This window comes from Callorhinus ursinus, unplaced genomic scaffold, assembly GCF_003265705.2.
Source record: "Callorhinus ursinus isolate GAN/ISIS: 27379988/994484 unplaced genomic scaffold, GSC_fseal_2.0 scaffold3, whole genome shotgun sequence".
NCBI classification, from domain to species: Eukaryota; Metazoa; Chordata; class Mammalia; order Carnivora; family Otariidae; genus Callorhinus; species Callorhinus ursinus.
In genome coordinates, this window is record NW_027397065.1 from 84,843,050 (window position 1) to 84,865,981 (window position 22,932).

General features: G+C 45.7%; 1 long non-coding RNA gene across 1 annotated transcript; it reads right to left on the reverse strand.

The window, feature by feature from the left end:
• Positions 1-203: 203 nt before the first annotated feature.
• On the reverse strand, positions 204-22,821 carry LOC141371532 (uncharacterized). The gene is made up of 3 exons (XR_012376549.1): positions 22,753-22,821; positions 8,662-8,872; positions 204-744 (listed from the first exon to the last, which is right to left on the reverse strand). It is a non-coding gene; the product is annotated as an uncharacterized lncRNA (long non-coding RNA).
• Positions 22,822-22,932: the final 111 nt, after the last annotated feature.

A 22,932-nucleotide genomic window follows, 5' to 3' on the forward strand; every position in this document is an offset into this window, starting at 1 on the left:
TGAAAGCCAGGTTGGGAGAGACAGCAGCACAGTCCCCTCTGATGAGCCCCATCAGCTGCTCAGCTGCTAGGGAAGCACAGTATGAATCACATGACACCAAACTCCAAGAAAAAACAGAACCAAAACACCTACAGGCCAAAGATTATTTGTTCATTTGACAATATTTACTCAAGCAAACTAAAACTACGGAGAACTTTTGGGGGGGAAACTTCCTTTTGACTTTTGGCAAAATGCATAGTTAACAAATGTAGAACATCTTCCTGTGCAGAAACTGGCATAATAAATATTACTGGGTAAGCTCCAGCAGCCATCACCTTTTATGGAATTTTTGTTTGGTCTGTTTGGGTTTGGTTTAAATAACTTCAAATAGCACATGAAGTCAGAAAAGAAGAACTTACTGGAAATGCACCCCAGTCTAAGTGAGGCCAGTGTGCAAGGATCCTGTGCCTTATGTGTGTAGTTTTGCCTGAGGGATGAAGGGTCATCCAAATCTTCGGGAATGACTACCTGGGGCAAGGGGACACAGACACCCACCTTCCCAGGAAGCCACCAAGTCCTTCTGCATCATAATGGTTCTGTGCCATTATTCTGCAAAATCCTCATCAAAAAACTTCTTTTCATTCCTCTGCTTTAGCTGAGTTGTTTGCTGCCCACATTTTTATTCAGTTTTCTGAATGTAAACCTGAGGTGACTCCCAGTGCAAACAGAGAAGCTTCTGTTACAGTCCATTTGAAAAACTGCCCACTGGAATAGAAAAAGAGACAGCACATTTTCGTATTTATCCAAAAGCAATGGAGCCTCAAACAATAAGTTAAGATTATAATATTCTTGAGGGAGGCAAAATTCTCAATGCCAATATAAACTGTACACTTGGTTATCTCTATACTATTAAGGAAGTATCCCAGCCAAATGAACTAAATACACTCTGGATGGCCGAGATCCTTTACAGAATAGCAATCAGAACAAAGGCAAAAGAGAGATAAAAATAGGACACCTTCCCCACACAGCAACCCCCAAGCAGAAAGCTCTAAAGCTATTACGAGTGTGGGTTTAACATCTCATCCTCGGGAGTTTATTAATGAGGCTGTGTGACTGGATTTATGAGGCTTCAAGACTCATACCCAGACAGCGGGACTCAGAAAGGTGAACTTTCAGCCATGTTACCATTGCAAGTGTGTGCAGGAGTGAGGACCGAAGAAGCCTCATCCTTCGGGCTTCAAGATAAAGTCTCCTTCTCCCAGATCAGGAGGGCGTGGGGAGACCACAAAACCAAAGCATTCTTTCCATAGTACCCCTTTAAAAAATAAAATTCCCCTTGTGAATTGGAAAAATACAAGCATCACATTTGTGCCCTCTCTAGAAACTTCGATGCGGAGCGAACTGAGGAGCACCTGCTTTTGGGGGCAACTGGGAGTAGAAGAGAGGTAGAGGAAGCTGTAGCCTAGTGTTCTCCAGAATGCTGAGGTGTGAGGGCCCTGGAGTTGATTCTTATTCTCAACATTTTGGAGCTCTGCAACCCTGGGCAAGTTACTTAACGTCTCTGAACCTCAGTTGTCCTCATCTAAAAAATGGGAATAATAAGAAGTATCATTGCTTATAATGGGCACAACCCCACTGAAAGTGTTCAGTGAGATAAACCAGGCATGTGGTAAAGACTCAGATGTTGTCAGATATCATTTCTGCTCTTCATTGATCCTAAGATGCACATTTTCCCACATCTTAACATTTCTTAGTGCATCTGACTGTCTCCAGCTTCCTAGCATTGTGTCAAATTTTAATGGCACATCTTACAATCAATGGAGTCTTGCTTTGATGAAATACGGCATTGTAATTATCAGTATTATCATCACCAGAGATTTGACCATAAAATAATAATGAGACTGCTTCCCCGAGCTGCGGACAATAAGCAGCCTTATTATTTTATAATAGCACAGCAGATTTCCCAGCTAGAAGACTCTCCTGGGGGCTGCTGTACAAGGGCTAAGATGGATGAATGTTGCCTTCTAGCAGTAACAGACTTTCAACAGATCTGTCTGACTTCAAGCAAGTTCAAGATATGAAAATCCACCTTTCTATTGAAAAACTAATTAGAAGGAAATACTATAAAATAGAAGAATACGAGAAATACCCATTTGGGCAGTGTTCCACAACCTTTTATTCCATACCCCCGCAATGAGCCTTTTAAGATATTTTAAGACATTTTAAGACATTTTTGTCCAAATCCCTTTCCCAATGAAATTTGAATATTGAAGACATACTGCATATCTATTCATGTATTGTAGGCATATCTACGCTTTACACATAAAAAGCTGTATAAACACTGTATAAAAGAGTATGATTTTTATGCTCTCTTGAGTACAATATTGCCCTTTTGAGAATGCATGCTTTAGAGACAGATCTTAAGGGATATTTGAAATACTGTGTGACGGGAAGTTTTTATTTGCACTCAAATTGTCCACGATGTGTCAACTATGGAAAGGAAGAAACACACAGTGCACACAAGTAGCCCGTTTGCAAAAATGTCCACAGTGGGTTGCCTACTCCACAGTCATTACAGACCAGTGTCTCTCTAGCTGCTTTTTGGACCACATTACCCAAACACACCAGGAAGGTGGCACACGTATGAATGAGATTTGACTATTTATAATGGAAGAAAACTTGCCTCCAAGTTAAGTAGACTTTTTTTAATGTGCATGAGTGTTTATCTGCCCTGTGACAAATAGGCATGGGTGACAAGTAGTTCGTTCAAATAACAGTTAGTGGAATTATTTCTACAAGAGCTCTCAGTATTTTTATTCTTATCTCACACTGTCATTTCTCTAGTAGCTGAAATCAGTATCCTGGTCAACAATTTTCCTGAATATTCTCTACAGGTTATCCCCAAAGGCAGGATTCTCTGCATCGCTCATCTCCTTGCCCCTGGGCAGGCTGACGTTTCCTGGACCCCAGAGGAAGGACACTTGAAGCAGCACAAATAACTGCTTCCTGCTTCCCACTTCCTGCTTCCTGCTTTAGTTTTGGCCAAAAGTCCAAAGCAGCAGGAATGATGGACTCCTGGCACCTCTGCCTCAGAGTAGATGGGAAACCCAGGCAGAGGCTTGGATAGAAGATGCACAGAAGGTTCACAGGCGATGAGCTCTGCAGAGCTGGAAATCTTTACCCAGAGGGAGGGAAGAATAGGGGCTAAAGGAAGGTTAACAAGGGGACCCCCAGCTTCTGTGATGGAAATGAAGGGAGGGAGCCAGGGGAAGGAAAGCCAGGGAGGAGGCGGCCAGCTCACAGGGCAGAGCTCCAAGGAAATGGTGGGCTCCAGTCCTGGACTGCAGCAGAGGGAGCCCAGCTGCCCCCAGCCCAAGCTTGGGGACACGTGCACAGAAGCCTGGACGCAGCCACAATGGCCCACGAGTGAACCTGACCCCCATCCAGGGGCCACGCAGGAGCAGGCTGGGAGGTTCCTTTGAGGACTGTTCCAACCCAGGGTAAGATTTCAGAGGACCTGAGGCTGGGCTCAGAGCAGCACCCACACCCTCACCCCGCTGCCCAGGAGATAGGCCATTCAGTCTGCCAATGCCTGTTTAAAGAGGCCAGGGTCTTCCACTTCACAAATGAGATTGTTTGCCTAAAATGTGGAAGGAAGGAGGGAAGGAAGGAAGGAAGGAAGGAAGGAAGGAAGGAAGGAAGGAAGGAAGGAAGGAAGGAAGGAAGGAAAGGAAGAAAGGGAAGGGAAGGGAAGGGAAGGGGAAAGAAAAGAGAGCCTGCAAGATTTTCCACCTCAGTTAGGGTTCCACGCAGGGAGTTGGGATATTGAATGTGGCCGTCAGCCCCTTCCTACTGAGCTTCAGGAAACCAGAGAGCCGGCAAGCGCCATCTCTCCTCCCAGGGTCTGAGGGCCTCTCGCCCCTTGGGATGACAGTGTTTGTTCTGATAGTGTTTGTTCTGATACGGATCCCATCCCTGGCTGCCTCCAAGCCTCATCCACGGCTCCTCTCTTCCCGTGCAGTGGCCTGTGGGAGCCCCTGACTCAGTGGGCAAGCTTGAGGTCCCCAGGAATGAGAACTCTAGAGGCTCCAGGAAAAGGTACCATCTTGCATTTCTGGATAGAGTCCCAGGCCTAGTACCCCCAACCCCAATTTTCCATCTGACCAGTAATGACACTCTCTTCTTACTTGGATAAGTGGAGGAGACCAAGGATGAAGAGGGCTGGAAGGGGGAAAGTGGGCCTTGCTGAGGAGATGAAGGGCAGAGATACAGGAAGAAAGACCCCTTGCTCAACTCCACAACTCTTCCTGGCTCCCCTTTGCTTCCATTGATGCTCACAGGATAGAGGTGCTTTCAAACAGGTCATTTCATACCCAGTATCCACAATCATGCACAACTCAACAAGAACACTGGCAAGAACCACTCATAATTTTCAGTTGGTTGAGTGCAGATTTAATTAATTCTAATTCCACAATTGGGGTGAATCCAAAATTTATTTTGCATGATCCTCACCTGGCAAATGATGGGAGGTGACACAGGTAACACGGTGCTGACATAAAGGTGTGTCAAGAGGATGTAGCTCTGCTTACGGTGCCTAAGCCAGAAACTGGAAAGACTAGCATTGGAGGAACCTGGGAGGAGAAGGCTCATGCACACATATGCACATGCATATGCACACACACGTGCACACACACGTGAATGCACGTGCACACACACCTCATTGTCCTGTCTACTTTGAACACTGCTGTTATCACAACCTGAATGTACGTCATTGGTTTACTTGCTTGGTCAACAGAGTCTCTGGTGGTGGGGCCCAGTTGACGCACCATTAGAACGTCCCCGCGAGCCGGAACCTTGTCTGTCTAGTTCAACCTCAGGATCCCCAGGATCTAGAACAATGCCTGGAACAAGAGTCCATCCCTGTTGGTGAGAGAGGGAGGGAGGGCTCAGCAGCCAGGCATCTGTCCCATGGTAAATGCTGAGACCAGCCAGGCTGTACGGCCACACTCAACGCGGTGATGTCAATCTCTTCAGTCCTTCGGGAGGCCAAGTATGAAACCACAAGTCTGGGATGATAACCATCTCTCGAATTCTGAAGTTATCAAAGGGCAACTACATAAGCTAAAGTAAGACACTAAGATGGAGAAAAGGAAAGTCCTTTCTGGTTTCAGATACACAAGAGACTTGCAGGGAGGGAGAAAACCAACACACCATTGACAGACCCTCGCGGCTGGCTTGCTTGCCATGAGAGGCCTACCTAAGGGGGGAAGTTTGATTTTGGCACTGCCCCGTGAGCTGGAAACATGGGGAAGGCTGCCAGCAGTAGGGCCTTCGCTCTGTCTGGAACATTAGGGCTTACATGCCTCGGTTTATAACTTTGCTCTGGTCTATAGAGTGGGAACATGCTCTTTAGGTTGACACCAAGTAGGCATAGAGTTCTGGCTTACTTAATGTGTGCTTAGCCTCTATTCGGATACACTTACACAGAAAGGACAGAAACTGTGTGTCATCTGCCTTGATGAGACACTGTACCCAGGTAGCTGGGAGATTTTGGTTTACCACGAGCATAAGCCAACACCTGGAGCAGGATTGTGTCCAAACCCAGTTCCAGTCTACACTGGGGACAACACTTGAAGGTGCACATCAGCAAACTGGAGACGTCCAAGGAGAGGTGACCACTGCGGTTAGAGGACTCAGGGTGTGTCACCCAGGAAAGAACAAAGGTGTGTACCACAGAAAAGTGAACGCTTGGAAGGGCCTAGAAACCTTCTACAAGCTTCTGACAAAGAGGAGGAATACAGTCACTCTGCCCCCCCAAAAAGGACAAAGGAATTAGACCAAGGGCATAGGGGAGCAAATACTGGCTCAAAGCAAAGGGACTTGGGCAACAGTTAAAGCCTCTGACAACTGAATATATAGCAGAAAAAAGCATGGTGTTTGGCACCATTCTTCTACTCCATCTACTCATGATGGGGCCTTGGGCAAGTTAGCTAGGTTCTGTAAGCCTCAGTTTTATTGTCTCCAAATTGGGAAATGTAACAACGTCTTCAAAGCTTGCTATGATGGTTAGAATTAAATACTGGGTATTATATGCAACTGATAAATTATTGAACACTACACCTGAAACTAATGATGGCTAATGAATATGTTGGCTAATTGAATTTATATAAAAAAATAAAATATATAAAATTAAATAGTATATGTAAAACACTTAGCACTGATAGTAAGTACCCCAAAACATTAGCTCTGATCATGTTAGTATCATGGAATGCTCATGACATAGTCATCTATTATGGAAAGGGATGCTGTTATGGGTCGAACTGTGTCTCCCCGAAAAGGATACGTTGGAGCTCTAACCTCCAGTGTCTCACACTAGGACTGTATTTGGAGACAGGGTCTTTACAGAAGTAATCCGATTAGACTAAGGTCATGAGGGTGGGCCCCAATCCAAAATGACTGGTGCCCTTATCAAAAGGGAAACTTGGACACAGACACGCATAAATGGAAGACAGGGGGTGCAGAGACACAGGGAGAAGATGACCTTTGACCCCCCACAGAGAGCAGCCTGAAGCAGGCTCTCCTTCCCAGCCTCAGAAGGGACCCACCCTGCGGACAGCTTGATCTTGGACATCCAGCCTCTGGAACTGGGAGAAAATAAACGTCTGTGGTTTAAGTCCCCTGGTCTGTGGTTCTTTGTTACCGCGGCCCTAGCAAACTGAAACAGGTCTCCACTCACCAAACACGAAGTGGCCTCTCGTGGGGGGGGGGGGGGGGGGGGGGGGGGGCAGGGGGCTAGACCAGATTAGCATGTTATAAATAGACTCTGGGCCCCACCACCAGAGACTCGGATTCAATTAGGTCCCAACAGGACCCCAAATCTGCATTTTGAGAAATAGCCCCAAGGTACCAAAAACAGATGCTTGGTTTAGAGCCTCTGGTTGGACAAGCCTCAGAGTATTCTTCAGCTCCGTTTGCCATCCACACGAAGCAAAACATGAGAAGGAAAGGTGTGTGTGCCCACATGCGTGTGTCCGTGTGTGTCCGTGTGTTCACGCCTGTGTCCTTCTAAGCATATGTCCATATTCAGAAAGGAGCTTCATTACAAGAGTCCACAAATGTAAATGAGAAAAGGTGAAGAATGCAAGTCGAATGGATTTGTCTTTGCCCAAATTGGCTTCCAGTCATACCCAAGTAGCCCCAGCGGCGATCCTGCCTCTGCCGCCCTCACGGCTCCAGCTGAAAGCCTCCGAGCATCCCCGGACACTGCTGCCACCTGACCCAGAGCAGCCACGGGGCCCCAGGACTGCAGCGGAGCAGGACCAGCCGGGGCAGCCACAGCAGATCAGCGCCCGCTGCTCACCGCTCCTCTGCCGGACCACGGCGGGTTCTGGGAGCGACCAGAGCACCGGAGCTGCTCCACAGCGTGCATACAGATCAAAGTGTGGGTTCTTACTAAGTCCAGATTGTACTTGTGGTATGCCATAGGTTCATTTTCCAAGAAAGAACTAGCAGCTCAATACAAAGTGAGCATTTTCTGGCATGTTGGTTTATATACATATTGGCCAGTTCGGATATACTGAGACCATTTTCCCACATGAGCTATGGTATCAGCTCTGTGCATAAAGATAGGTGGAGATCCACCTGCCACATCCTGCCTGGCCCCAGAGCAGAAGGCTAACCTATGCCAGGACACATAGGCTAATAGGTGGGGACATCTGAACTCAAGGAAAATAACAGTACGCTTGGAAAGAGCACCAATTTACCTGCTGTATTGTATGAATGGAGGTCTCTGTGATGTGTCCCACATAACCGACCACCGTGATCTGCACGTAGGCAGGCAGGCTAAAGCATGTTGTTTGTGAGACTTGTGCTGCATGAGTGATCTCGGGAGCCTGGTGAGTTGACATTAGCTGGCCTCCGGGTCAGAAATAGCCCTTCTGATCTGGACGCCAAGAGGTGAAAATCTCGCCTTCCATCCCCTCCGGCTCCAGGCTGCGCTGGCCTTCCGGAGTGGAATCTGGGAGGGAAGGCAAACACACCTAGCCCATCACCCTTAAAAATCTCAAGACACGATAACAGAAATGCAGCTCGCTCCAAACTGCACGTAGGCAAAGAATTGTTTAACTTCAGACCCCATCATTTGCCCTACAAAAAAGACCCGTATGGAGATGGTCATTGGAAGTCACACCTGAGGTGAGGATGCTCCACCCAGGCTCTCAGTTGGGACTCCAGCCTGGCTGTCTGCACAGGGGGTTGGTGGGGGGCTTCCCCAGCTAATGAGGGGGTTCCCACAGGGCTTCCCCAGCTGATGAGGTTGGATGTTGTAAGCACCTGATCTGATGTAATTCTGTCTTATTCTTTACTGCTTATGGTTGCCCTCATCTGTGCACAGATTTCCCTTTTCTTCTGTTTCCATTAGATTTTTATAACATCAATAAAGTGTTTTTCCCCTTCGAAACTGTGAGTACGGCTGCTGTGAATCTTGTCTTCAGAACACCTGTGTAATATTTTCCATTTTCATTTAACTTAAAGCAGACTGAAAAAGTTATATCCACCTAAAAGTTTTATCATTTCCTAGTTCAGCTCTGGTGAACTTTTTCCTCAGTAATAGTTACCTATAGCTGCATAACAAATTACCCCCAAAATGTAGTGGCTTAAAACAACAAACATTTATTATCTCACCATCTTGGTGGGTAGGAATCCAAGGTGGTTTAGCTGGGTTCCTGGGGCTCAGAGTCTCTCAGGAGGTTACAGGCAAGCTGTCAGCCAGGGCTGGGCTCTCATCTGGTGTGGGGGCCACGAATCAGCTTCTAGTTCACTCACATGGTTGTTGGCAGGGCCCAGTCTCTAGCCCATGGGTCTCCTCACAGAACTCCTTCATGGTCTGGCTCTCCTGAAGGTAAGCAAACCAGGGCAGCAAGAGAGAATGAGAGACAGAAGTCACGGTCTTTTTATGACCTAATCTCAGAAACAACATCCATCACTTCTGCCACATTCTGTCCAGTAGAAGCCAGTCATCAGCTCCAGCCCACAGTCAAGGGAAGTGTGTTATACAAGGACATGATCCCAAGGATCAGGGGATGGGGGGCGTTTTCTGGGAGGCTGCCTCCCATATTTTGACTCAAAGAAGAGTTTCAACATGGCCCCTAGAACAGTGTCTTCCTACATTCACCCATAAACTGTTCTTTACAGCTCATATCACCACATCACAGGTAGGAAAGATGGCACTCCCTGCAAGGATCTACCTATGTCATGTTTCTATACACATAAGAAATAAAGGCTTAAAAATAAATCATGGAAAATCCTAAAGTGGTCCATTATCAAAATATTTACTGGGTGACAAAGCTCTTTGCTTCTACTTTTTTTTCCCTGCAGTATACAGGGCTCACCAAACTTAATTGCAAAGAACCAGACAGTAAATATTTTTTTACTTAGAAAGCCACATGACCTCTGTCACAACTACTCAACCTTGCCATTGTGGCACAAAAGTAGCAATACGCAATATGTAAGCAAATGGGCATGGCTGTGTTCCAATAAAACTTTATTTACACAACAAACATCAGGCAAAATTTTACTCCCAGCTTGTAGTTTGCCAAGTGTGCAGTATAAAATAGCCTATAGTCTATTTGAGAATAAAACAGAAATTAGCAATAAAAATACAGTAGAACTAGCATGTTACTATTTCTGACAAAGGCATTCAGGTGGCACATGTCAGGTGACACATGTATAAAATGCTTCATCATAAACACATGCAAATAATATTGAGTCCATATTGGCAATCACCATCCAAGTAGAGAACATATGACCTGCGAACTCTCCTGTCATCTAGAATATTAGTAGTTGTGCAGCTGTTGAGTCAATGGGGTGAGAGTGGAAGGTCTGAAATGAACTAAAATATTTATTTTGCCATCCTAATGATGAACTTCTACTAGTCACCTTGAACAGCACTTCCATTCATTTCTTTTGTTTAATGACACAACAAAAGAACATTGGGCTGACCATGAAAATCCCATCTATTGGGCGGACATAGGTAATCTAAATGAAAGGAAAAGCTCATAAACATAATTTCTGAACCTGAAGTGAAGATGGAAGAAGAGGCTTCCTCATACGATTTTTCAAGTTTGAGCATCTGGAAAGTAGAGCCAGACCAGCCACCAGTTCAAGGGAGTTGGATGACATTTTTTTCACCCATAACTGGTCCACATTCCTGGAGAAATTCCAAACAATGGGCTGAGGGCTCTCAACCCTTACCTTCTATTTCATCATTGTCACTGCATTTCAGAAATCCCAAACATTTAAACTCCATGTGCCCCCCGGTTCAGGACTTTTTCCTCTTTATAGGAGGGCAAGAGTAGGCAAGAGTCAGCAGCACCACCCGGTACCGGTAGTCCAGGGAAGAAGGGCAGCCATCCGCACACCCTTCTTGTGCCTTGCACGGTAGTCTGTAAGTCCAACTCATCCGTGGCCCCCTGGGATGGTACAGAGAGTTGTTTGTAATCGCCGTGCACTGCTACATATAATCAGTCAGCGTCTTCTCCTCCACAGTGATCAAAAATTAATTTAGAGAGATTTAATTTTTAAAGGAACATTGATGTGATATTCATAAATCAATGAGCTGACTTTTAGACCTCCTAAGTGTTGTAAAATCAGCTAATGCTCCTTTGTGCAGTGAACATCATTCTTAATCATCAATACCATTAGATACGGTTTCTCTTAAAAGGCCTTAGCCAATGCATCTCAACATGCAACACTCCCTTTCTAAGCAATCACATGTGAAAATAAGGAGAGATCAGGAATTCGAAAACTGCTGTGGGCTTTGACTTCCTGGTAGGTTATGTACGGTTCCCTAAAATTATAGGGGAAAATTATATGTTGGGTGCTTCTCAAACTTTAGCTCGAATCAGAATCCCCTGGAAGGCTCACTAAAGCACAGGTTGCTGGGCCCCACCGGAGTTTCTGATTGAGTGGATTTAGGGCGGGGTGAGAACTTGCACTTCTTTACAAAGTTTCGGGGGATGTCGATGCCTCTGGAACAGGGACCACACTTTGGGAACCACTGCTCTAGAGAAGGAGTCTGCAAACTTTCTGAAAGGGCCAAGTAATGAACATTTAGGCTTTGCAACCCAGCCATGTCTGAACCCTGCCACTGTAGCAGGAAAACAGCCCTAGATGATACACAGATGAATGCAGGTGGTTTTGTTGCAGTAAAACTTTATTTACAGAAATAGCTGGTGGGCTGGAGTTGGTCTGTTGGCCACAGTTGGCCCATCCCTGCTCCAGAGGATGAAGGATTCCCACCGCCAGGCATGCCCCAGCTCCCAGGGCCTAAGCAATGCCTGAAAGGGGTAAGGGGCATACAAAGACAGTCTCTCCCACCCCGTGTTTCTTCCTGAAGGATCTTACCTGCAGAGGAACAGAGAACCAGGAATGACATGACACCTGAATTTTGTCTTTTAAAATGTGTCCCAAGGAACTCTATGAAGTATTTGTTCAGAAAGAACCCAGGATATTAACATTGCAAAGCTTCAGAAACCGGGGAGTTGTTCGGCATTTCAGCCTGTTTTAGAGGAGAACGTCAGAAGCCTACATCTGTTGCTTGTCCCTGTGCACAATTTCAGCCTCCAGTGGACTGCAGCGTAAGCTCTGAGAAAGCTGAAACCTTACCTTCAATTTCTAGAAAAGTGCCTGGCATTGGGTAGGTCCTCAGAAATAGCTGTTGAGCGAAATAAAGTATATAAAATCAATGAACCCCTTCCTAGTCTTGAGATTTCCAGATTGACCCTCAGAGCCTGGTAGCCAACTGTGCTTCCCCTGGGATGGTAGAACGGGACAGGGACCCCAGCAGGGATGTCTTCCAGGATCACCACATGAGCTGATGATAAGGACGGGGCTCCTTTTGGTCTCTCAGCTACTGTAGCAGACCCAGCTTGCTATCTAGAGTCTCAAGGAACGCTCAGTTCTCCAGCCACCTCAGTGAAAGTTGGAGAAGTTGGAAATGAAGCCCAGGGAGCCTGGGATAAAAGCAGAGAGCCTAGGGAAGTGGATGGAGAGAGGCTGCAGTGAACTTCGGGTCTGCTGAGATGGGACAGACTTTAGTATCAGAAGTAAACAGCAAGGGACGAAGAGGGGGAGGGAGAAAGGGGTGGAGAGCAAGACTTCCCATTATGTAAAGAATCCATTACAGGCAGTGCTTTTTATTTATGGGCAATTTGTAAGTGTGCAAGGAGGAAACACTAGACCCCAAGGTCTGAGAATCTTCTGACAAGCTAGAGAATTTATGTAAGATATATATATTCTATGGTGGTGGGTTCAACTGATAGAAGGCCAGTGAGGTCATTTTGCAGCTTGAGTCATTAACAGTAGGCATAATAACGCTATTCCCAGCAACGGGTAGGTTTAGAACCTGATGCAATTCTTGCTGTTACAGAAGGTATGAGGTTAAAGGGTTGCCTTCACAATGAATAAACAATGGATAACAGGAGTGTTCCTATCTCTTGACATCAAATTCCAGAAAAACCTGTCAGAAAGGATCAGTAACATTTTAAGATAGGTAACAGGGCATAGTGAAATTTAATGTTACTTAAGGTCTTCTCAGCCTGATTAGTCAGTTAACAGGGCTCCTTATTTAGCTCGCTGGGTTGGAAATGCTCTAGCCCCTTCACCTTATTTAACAACACCCAGAAAGGTCTTTTAAAACATAGCACCTGAATTAAAGCAGCTTGAGACCTAAGGATGTTTCATGTCCTCCGAATCAAATCTCAAATGGAGATTGAGGATGAAACTGTTGTAGCTGAGTGTATGAGTCAAGGTTCTCCAGAGAAACAGAACCAGTAGGATGTCTCCCTGTCTCTCCATAGATAGATAACAGGTGTATGGACAGATAGATAGATGATAGAGCCCAAGAGAAACAGAAAGACGGAGAGTGAGACAGAGATTTATTTTAGGAAACTGGCACGTGCAATTACGGGGGCTGGTGAGTCCAAAATCTGCAGCCTAGGCCAGCAGGTTAGAGACCCAGGGATGAGTTGCAGCTTGGGTTTGAAGGCGGTCCTTTGGCAAAATTCTCTCTTCCTCCTGGGAGATCAGTCTTTTATCTGTTAAAGCCTTCAGCTATTTGGATGAGGCCCATCCACATCATGGAGGGGGATCTGCTTTACTCACAGTTTACTGAGTTAAATGTTAGTCTCATCTAAAAAACACCTTCACGGGCACCTGGGTGGCTCAGTCGGTTAAGTGTCTGCCTTCGGCTCAGGGTATGATCCCAGGTCCTGGGACGGAGCCCTGCGTTGGACTCCTTGCTCTGCGGGGAGCCTGCGTCTGCCTCTTGCTCTGCCCTTCCCCCATCCCCACTCCTGTGCTCTCTCTCTTACTTTGCTCTCTTTCTCAAATAAATAAATAAAATAAAATCGTTTTAAAAAATAAAATAAAGGGCGCCTGGGTGGCTCAGATGGTTAAGCGTCTGCCTTCCGCTCAGGTCATGATCCCAGGGTCCTGGGATCGAGACCCGCATCAGGCTCCCTGCTCCTTGGGGAGCCTGCTTCTCTCTCTCTCTCTCTCTCTCTCTCTCTCTCTCTCTCTCTCTCTCTCTCTCTCCCCCTCTCTCTCTGTCTCTCATGAATAAATAAATAAAATCCTTAAAAACATAAAATAAAATAAAATAAAAAGCACCTTCACAGAAACATCTAGAATCATGTTTGACCAAATATCTGGGTACTGCGGCCTAGCCAAGTTAACCCACAAAATGCACCATCACACGGGGTCATCCTCTCACAGCAGCCCAGACAGAAGTTCAGCCCTTGGTGGGTCCAGAGCTTCCCTGCTTTGCCTCCTTTCAGAGGCCACTGGTGCCCTCTCCTTAATCCCATGAGCTCCGCCGTATTCCACAAATGTTCCAATAACTATTCAGACTAGGTTTACCTTTCTGAAAATAATAAAGAGAAAAGAGGAAGGGAGAGCAGAGGGGAGGAAGGGAGAATATCATCCTCAGGTGATGAGGAGCAATAAATAAGCCAAACCCACCCAAGCCCAGCCCAGCATGTTACTTTCTGTTCTCTGTGGGTGTGATGTCACACCAAGCTTCACCTTTTCCATGGACCCTACAAGGAATAGCCTAAGTGTAGCGTTTCTTTACCTAAACCCTCCATGGTTCTTTGTTAAGAAGTTGAATAGTCATGTTGTAAGTTTCAAGCAAGCTACTGAAGCTTGTATATTTTCTTTCATCTTTTCCATGGCCAAAGGCAGTTTATTAATTTATGTCAGTAAAAAGCTCTGAATGGTGCCCAGAGGGTCCCTCCAAGCCTGAAAGACGGACTTGAGATTCGTTCTTATCTGAATTAATCGCAATTGTATTTCCTAAGCTCGGACCTTTTCCTAAAAATTGAGCAAGAGCAGAACTGGCTTTCCTCAAAACATGGTGAGAACCAGGATGCCCTCCAAAATCCTTATATACAGCCTTCTTCAGCCTGCAGTCATATACAGATACTTCAGCCCAAATGAAAGAATCAATTTTCTTAAATCACTTCACTGGGAAGAAAGACAGCTTAAAAAGGAACCCAGGTAATTTCAGCAGGGAAATAGGCTTTAAGTTTGTTGGGGAACTTATCTGCCATCTCTAACCTCAGAATAGTGACAGAGAATGAAACTCACTCCCTCTCACTAGCGAGAGAGAGAGAAGTGCCCAAAGGTATCTTCCAGAATCATGGACATGTATTTGCTTATTGATACAGGCTCATCACTTGAATGTTATGACGCAAATAACCTAGGAGCAATAAATAAGCCAAACCCACCCAAGCCCCTGTTCACGCTGATTCCTAAGAGCTGAAATCACCAATAAATTAACTTAAATCCATAAAATAACAATACTTAAAGCCCTTTCTATCTGCAAGGTAATCCAGGTTAACATCACCTATGATAAGTCATATTGATAACATGTGCCCTTGAAATTATGTGATGAAAATGGCATTTCACTTCTATGGTCTTCCTTCTAAAAACCCATGACTCCTATTTAACAATGAGGGAAACCAATAGACAAGCATAAATTGAGGGACAGTGTACTAAATAAGGTAGTTAAGAAGAATCCTTATCTATTTTTTTCTGGAAGCCAGATGTCATACGTGGTAGATTCTAATGCTGACAGGATTATTGAGACAGGGTTATTGCTTTCTCCTTTGGACACTGCTCTATTATTTAGGTTTTCTAAAGTACATTAATTTTATTTTTTTAAATGTATTCATAAAACGTGCTTCTTACATGAAAGTAGCCAAAACATCTACTATGTAGTAGTCAAAACATCTATACCTATTGAGGTAAGTCACAACACACAGCTTTGGAAGGGAAAGAAATAGCCAACAAGCTCTTTGAGATCATTCACCATTCCTCACTTAAAACCTGTCAATTGTTTTTTTCTGTTTCTGTGAGAAATGCCATTCGAATTTTGACAGGGATTGCATTGATTCTATAGGTAGCTCTGGGTGGTGGGGACATTTCAACCATATTAATTCTTCCAATCTATGAATATGGGCTATCTTTTCATTTGTTTGTGTCTTTAATTTCTTTCATCAAAGTCTTACAGTTTTCATTATACACAGATCTTTCACTTGCTTATTTAGATTTATTCTGGAGTCTTTTATTGGTTTTGAGGCTATTGTGAATGGGATTGTTCTTGAGGGCATTATGCTATGTGAGATAAATCAGACAAAGACAAATACTGTACAATATCATATGTGGAATCTAAAAGAACTGAATCATAGAAACAGAAAGTAGATTGGTGGTTACTAGGAGCTGGGGGTTGGAGGAATTGGGGAGATGTTTAAGAGTACAAATTTGCAACTAGTAGATAAATACATTCTGGAGATCTAATTCATAGCACAGTGATTATAGTCAATAATATATCATAAATCTCAAAGTTGCTAAGAGACTAGGTCTTAATTGTTCCCACCGCACACACAAAAATGATAATTATGTGACCTGATAGAGATGTTAGCTAATGCTAAGGTGGTGATCATATTGCAATATATTAATGTATCAAATCAACATGTACTTGTACAATGTTACCCGTCTCGGTGTTTTGAAAAGCCTGTGAAAACAGCTATTTTGGAAAACTGGTGTCTATAAGACTATCAAAACTCTAAGAGTGCTCAAACTGCCTTTTTGAAGGCAAGCAGTACAGCAGGAGGGCTTTGTGGATCTGGAAACAGCTGTGGTAAGCAGGGAAGCCCAGACATGGGGCGGTGGGGGGGCTGCGGCCGTCATTCAGGAAGACAATCCCGCACCACCCTCCCATCGGACCGGGCTGGCCCAGCACCTGCGAAGCAGCTCAGAAGAGGGAGCCCCTGAGTGTCCACCTCCTGACCTGGACCACCGCTGGGGAATGCCAGATGGCATTACAGTCCAAGCCTATTGTAGGGCTGACATCCCCAGTAACGATGGTGTGGTGGTTGTTTTCTTTAACCCAAATTCTTTTTTATTCTTAATCTTAAATCAATATGTGTCTAAACAATGATCCTGAACAGCAATCTTCAAAATGCGGTCCAGGGACCTCTGGAGGCTCCCTATACGCATTCAGAGGAACTATAAGGTCAAAGCTATTTTTTTTTTATACTGAAATGCTTTTTGCTTTTTTCCACTTTCACTTCCTCTTGAGTGTACAAGGAAGCATTCCAGAGGCTACAAGACGTGATATTGCGGGAGACTGAATGCAAGAAGCCGAGATGAGAATCCCACTGTCTTCTCTTCAGCCAGACTTTAATCCAGGACCTCCTGGTCCTCTCTTACCTTTCCGTGCTCGCCCCACCCTCAAGTCAGACAGGAGGAATCACTGTTTTGGGCACACAGACCATTACTTCCCGCCTCCAGGCTTCTCCTCTGCTATTCCTCCATAGGGTATGGCCTCCTTCTGCCTCCTGTCGACGGGAAAGGCATTCCGCTCAACCTGCAAAGCTCGACTCCATGTCCCCTAACCCTTGAAACCAGTTCATTATCACCATTCCTACCCATCCACAAATCACTGGGAACCTCATATTGTTCCAGAACATTCATCATGTTCTGTCCTGTATATATATATGTACAAGACAGACAATTGTTCTGTCTTGTGTATGTATATCTTGAATAGTCACCACGTTCTGTCATGTGTACTTTGCCGTTTCTCTAAAATCTCTAACAAGTAATGTGCTTTGGGTAGACTTGTATTTAGTTCCTTAAAGTTTACCCAGCATCTTCAATATGCTATCACATACACTTCTTATAAACTTTCTAGAAGGGTGCATTATTACTCCCATTTCTTAAGTGGAGGGAGGCATCGAAACTCAGAGAGGATGGCATTTCCCCGGTGTCACACATCTGTGTGATCAGGCTGGGTCTCAAACCTTCATGTGGAGACCCCAAGACCAGCACTCCGCCATTTGTAAATTCTCCTTCCCAGGCCAATCCCACGTGAAAAGTTTGAGCAGAGGCTCATGGCTGAAAGGCTGAAGCAGCCCCTCAATGTCCTGTTTGTCTTTCCTCTCTAAAAACGATGTACTCACCCCTGAAAAAACTTGCAAATTTTTTAATGGGGAAAGGGTAAAATAATGTCCTAGTACCACTGAATCCTGGATAGATTAAGAAAAAAAAAAAAAAAGCTAAGCAACATATGTTGTTCTTCAATTTCAGACTCCCTTGAGATGATTTTATCTTGCTGAAAACCTCTTTATTCTTGATATCTTTGTCATGTTTATTCTTTATACTTAGAGCAATTCAGATACCCTTGTAAGAATTTTATATAAGGAGATAAATGCTAAGACTAATATTGAATAACTATTTGAATCCCTGAGTAAGATTCATGTTATCGCCTCCACTATGGAACTATAATCCCAGAATGTGGATGTAGCTTTGCACAAGGTCAAATCATGACTCTGTGAAAGAGCCAGAAACAAAATTATCCCCGTCCCCACCCCACGTCTCTCCACTAAAACACACTTTTCATAAACAGGCTCCACAGCATTTGCAGCTCCGTGGGAAATCAACATTCGTGGCTGTAGCCCACTCATCTTTTTTGCAGTTTCTATTTCTCACTTCTAAATACAGGTAAGAAGAATGTGTTGCCAAGATTCAGTCTGGTCATTTTTTTCTCCAAATATCCTTAGCTAAAGGATAACCTCCTATGTGACCAAAACTGACCTCCATGTCCTTTATTAGCTGTTGAATTACTTTTGAAAAACGACCCAAAGTGCTTCTAGATTACCCTGTGACTGACAAGTCGAAGTCCAATGAATCCCAAAGGATTCCTCGTGTGTGTGTGTGTGTGTGTGTGTGTGTGTGTGTGTGTGTAAGACACGTGATATTCTATTATTTTTATTTGACTCTAGGACATGCATATTCTCCTTAAGTACTGTACATGTATGTGTGAGGGTGTCACATGAATTATCTTTAAATTAATATTCTTTAAAACCTCCATAATATAATAAGAAATCTCTTGGATGTTACAAAGTCAAGAAGGCTGCCCTCCCTTTCTGAGCAATGACAACCATGGAAGAGAAATGCTGTGTAGTGAGTCAGAATATAAAAATCCTCATCTGTCAGACAAACAGTGCAAGAAGACAGAACTTATGGGCCAGTCTGGAATAAGGAAGCAACGTTCATTAAACTGATTGATAGGTGGGGTACTTTCAATACACCCTAGGACAATTCACGTATTTCCTGAGTGCTAATGAAAACTCCCTTCACAGTAGCAACACTACATAATACAGGATGTTACAGTTTACAGAGCAGGACGGTGACAAGCACGGGGTTCTCTCGGGTCTCCCCCATATCAGCCACTGATCCCTGTGCTTGGCCTTTCACAGGCTGGGTTTCTCCATCAGTGAGGATGGAGAAGCCCTTGGGTCTCAGGATCTTGTGGACAGCTAATGTGACCACGAAGAGGTCAGCAGCCTGTACGCAGCACTTAATCCTGAATTCACACCAGCCCTGAGGAGGTGTGTTCACACCTCTGATGTATCGTGCAGATAGACACATGCGGAGAGAGTTTCAGTGCTGGAGCCCGGGGTACAACACACACACGTGGAGGAGAGGATCTGCACTTTCTGTTCCTTCTTCGAGTACTTTTTCCGGTGCTCACAGTATTCACATTCAGAAGTATCTTACATTCGGCACCATTTTTTCCAGCACCGTTTGGGATCGGACAAGTCTACTTAGAGAAGAAGGGGAAACAGCTCACAGCACTCTACTTAGAAGGCAGCCAACAGTGGGAGAAAATGGGATTGGGGCTTCAAAAAGCCAGCTTCTGGTCCCAGCGTGGTCTCAAGAGTTGTGTCCCATATCAACCCAACAATCCCTCCTTCTCCCTTTTGTTTACTTTTCTTTTCCTTGGTAAAAGAAGTGAAACTGCCTTGTTCTCAGAATTAAGAGTGAGCTTCAAATGAGATTAGTCACTCAGCAATTCTAATAATACGTGGGTGTGCATGGCCACAAAGAAACCTTCCAATGGGCGGTGCCTGACATTTATCCTCAGCATCTGGGACTGGTGAGGCTCCACACGCCCGCACGTACACATACACACACGCATACACAAACGTGTGCACGGTGGAAGTAAATGGTAGAAAGGATACGTGGCCATCTGTATTGATGGTACCTACACAGTAGGTGTATTTTCATTCTCTGTGTAGTCCTTACTGGCTGTTCTTCATTTTGGTAACAGTTGCAAGAAATTAAACGTATCCATGCTCTGGGATTATGGGGGAGACTATCCACAGAGTGCTTTTTATGTGCTCACTTTGGTTTTGGATGCTGCCCATGCAGTGGGAAAATTGGACAAGGTCTCTCCCCTTGTGGGGCTAACACATGCTTTGTGTTACAGTCAAAGGAGACAGAGAGGTAATGCCCAGAAGATGGATGAGGAAATTTGGATGAGGATGAAATGCTATGAACACAAAGGAAGGAGAGTCAAGTACCTGGGCTGGCTTCTTCAGGTTTGGTGGGCAAGTAGGCCCGATGGAAAAGCTGACTCCAGATAAGAAGGAGTGAGTCATGCAAGAATCTGTGGGAGATGGTTCCGGGTGGAGGAACAGCTAATGGTAAGGCCCAAGGGAAGGACTGGATTGTCACACTAAAGGAGTATCAGAAAGGCCAGGGTGGCCAGAGGGGTCATGAGACATGAACTCCCAGAGGCAGGCATGGCCCCCATCATGCAGGGCCTGGGAGGCCATGTGTGTTGGGGGCTGCATTTGGCTACATGTAAAGACATCAACCACGGGGACTTGATCTAATAGGGGTTTGTTTTCCACACAACACAACAGTCTAGAAGTGAGGTCCATTGCTCTGCAGAGCCTCCGCAGAACCTCAAATCCCACATGCCTCTGATCTTTGTGCTCTGCCACCCTTAGCCTTTGGCATGCTTACCTTTAGTTGCCTCATGGTTGCAATAGGATTGCTCTGCCTTCCACTTCTTGTCTGAATTCAAGGCAGTATCAACAGTGAAGTCAGGGAGAGGAAGGGCAGTCTTCATATCAAGCATGCCAAAATTTTTTTTAAGATTTTATTTGTTTTATTGGGGGGGGGCAGGCAAAAGGAGAGAAAGAACCTCAAGCAGACTCTGTGCTGAGTGTGGAGCCTGACACGGGGCTCAATCCCACAACCCTGAGCTCATGACCTGAGCTGAAATCAGGAGTCAGACCCTCAACCAACTGAGCCACCCAGGCGCCCCTCAAGCATGCAAAATTTTGCCAGTAATCTCCCAACAAACTCCCATTTACATTCCAGTGGCAGAACTTGCCCCCCACCCCTGGCTGCAAGGGAGGCTGGGAAACACAGGTGGTTTTTCCAAGCCAAGATGCTTACACGACATCTTCTTCAATAGCAATGCTATTGATTAGGCAGGTACCCCACACTGTAGTTTGGATGCTATTCTAGGTAGCAAAGTATTATGGGGTAGGTGGGTGAATCAGGAATTCTGCTTTGAGTAAGTAAAACCAGACGTGACAATCACACTGGAGTGTCCCAGTGTAGTCCCAGAACAGGGCTTAGGCAAAGATATGGATCCTCTGAGGCCTCAGGGCAGCCCAGGGGGGCCACCCAAGGCCCCTGAATAGCTTGACTCCCTCCTCAGAAACCTCCTTCTTTTACTCTAGGATTCCCTAGGATGGCACACGTCACAGGATAGAAAATATCACTCCTCTTAACATGCAACTTTATGTACCATTGAAGGCAAAAATGCTGCCAATTAAACTATAACACGTTTTCCAACCTAGAAATTTTATACTTCTTAGAAATGGTTCTTCCGGGCTTATTAAGACATGAGTTTTTAACCATATAGTACTCATGCACATACATAAAAAGGAAAATATTATACAATTAATTGGTTGGGTATCCTTAAAGCTTCTTTCCATTCAGAATCCAAATCAATAGTTGTCTGTGGATTTTCTCACTCTGTTCCGTTAAGAGTGTAAGTGATGCAGCATCTCTTAAAAAGAGCACTCTACTATTTATTTTGGATTTTCTAAGCTGCTGACACCTGTCTTTGAGTTTTGATGTGAATGAATGAATGTAAGGGATGACAACTATATCATGACTGCCGCCTGGCCAACAGCTATTTTGCTATTATACTGCTGAAATGTGGGGAGAAAGGCCAGGACAAATGGGTAGAATGTGCATTTCTATGTGTGCTGTGATGCAGAGTTGGGCAGTGCTCCTTAGACATCCAGAGGTCAAGGAAGTAGCCTGAAGCTTAGTGAAGGCACAGGGGTAGAGAAATGGTTTTGCAGATTTGGTATCCTTAAGCATATGGATGACAGTCATACCCATGGGCCTGTAGGTGACCCCTAGAGCAAAGTCCAAACAGAGAAGAAGGCTGGTGCTGAGCCTTCTAATACCCAAATGTTTACAAATCTAGAAGAGAAGCCAACACACCTAACAGAGTTAGCAGCCAAGCGTCCAGCCAGAACACTGAGGTCAAGGCAGGGATGTGGCAACCCTGAAGCTAAGGAGGGGGACGGTTGTCTAGGTCAAGTGCTGCTCAGAGGTCAAGTAGGTTGAGAGTGAAGAGCGGCCACTGGATTGGGCAGCATGGAGGTCATCAGTAACCTTGACAAAAGAACCTTCCCTGTTTGGGAGCAGCCTCTGTACAGCTGGAGGATCACTAGATGGATTGGACTGGACTGAGGGATAAGAGGGAGTGAGATGCTCAACCTCTTTGATCAGTTGTATTGTCACAAGTAGATGTAGAGCCAAGAGAGATGGTAGTGTTTCCTTTTCTAAAGACACTGGGCATGTTTGAACGCTAATTCAGCAAGGCGGGATTGATGGTGCAGGAGGGGATATCTGTAATTGCAAAGCGCTTGAGGAGGCGGGAAGGATGCGAACCAGGGCACGGGAGCGAAGGATCAGCTTTGGGCAGAATCGAGATCCACCGCGACAAGGAGACAGCACACAGGGGACACAGACGCCACAGTCCTAGAACTCTGTCCAGGTCCCTGGCTTCACAGCTCTTTCTCACGGGCGGTACTCCCATTTGCAGCACCTTTTAACAAATCCCTCCAATCCTCGGGCTCCCGATCGGTCCCACCTGGGGGGGGTCTCATTTCCGCACGTGATTAATCGCTCCAAGCGTGAGCTGGACGAGGGCATCTGGCAGACGGGCGGGTCCCCAGACCACCTACATCAGCCCCGGGGGGCGCGCCACCGCCGTCACCGTCCATCTGGCGGTTGGTAGCGGGCGGCCCGGGAAGGTGCCACCCTCCTGCCGGGCCATTTCAACCTCCGCCAGCAACCCCTGCCAGCATCAGCCCCGCCTCCTCTCACCACAAACGCCCAGCCCTCGCTCTCCTTCCTCCTCCCGCGCCCCGGGCCACAACGTCCAACGTGGCGCTGCCGACTGCGCAGGCTCAGCACACAGCGCGCGCGGGGGCCGGAGGGGCGGGGCCAGGCGCAGTGACGACAACGCGCAGCCGCGGGTGGGCGGGACGCGCCACGTCGGCGCGC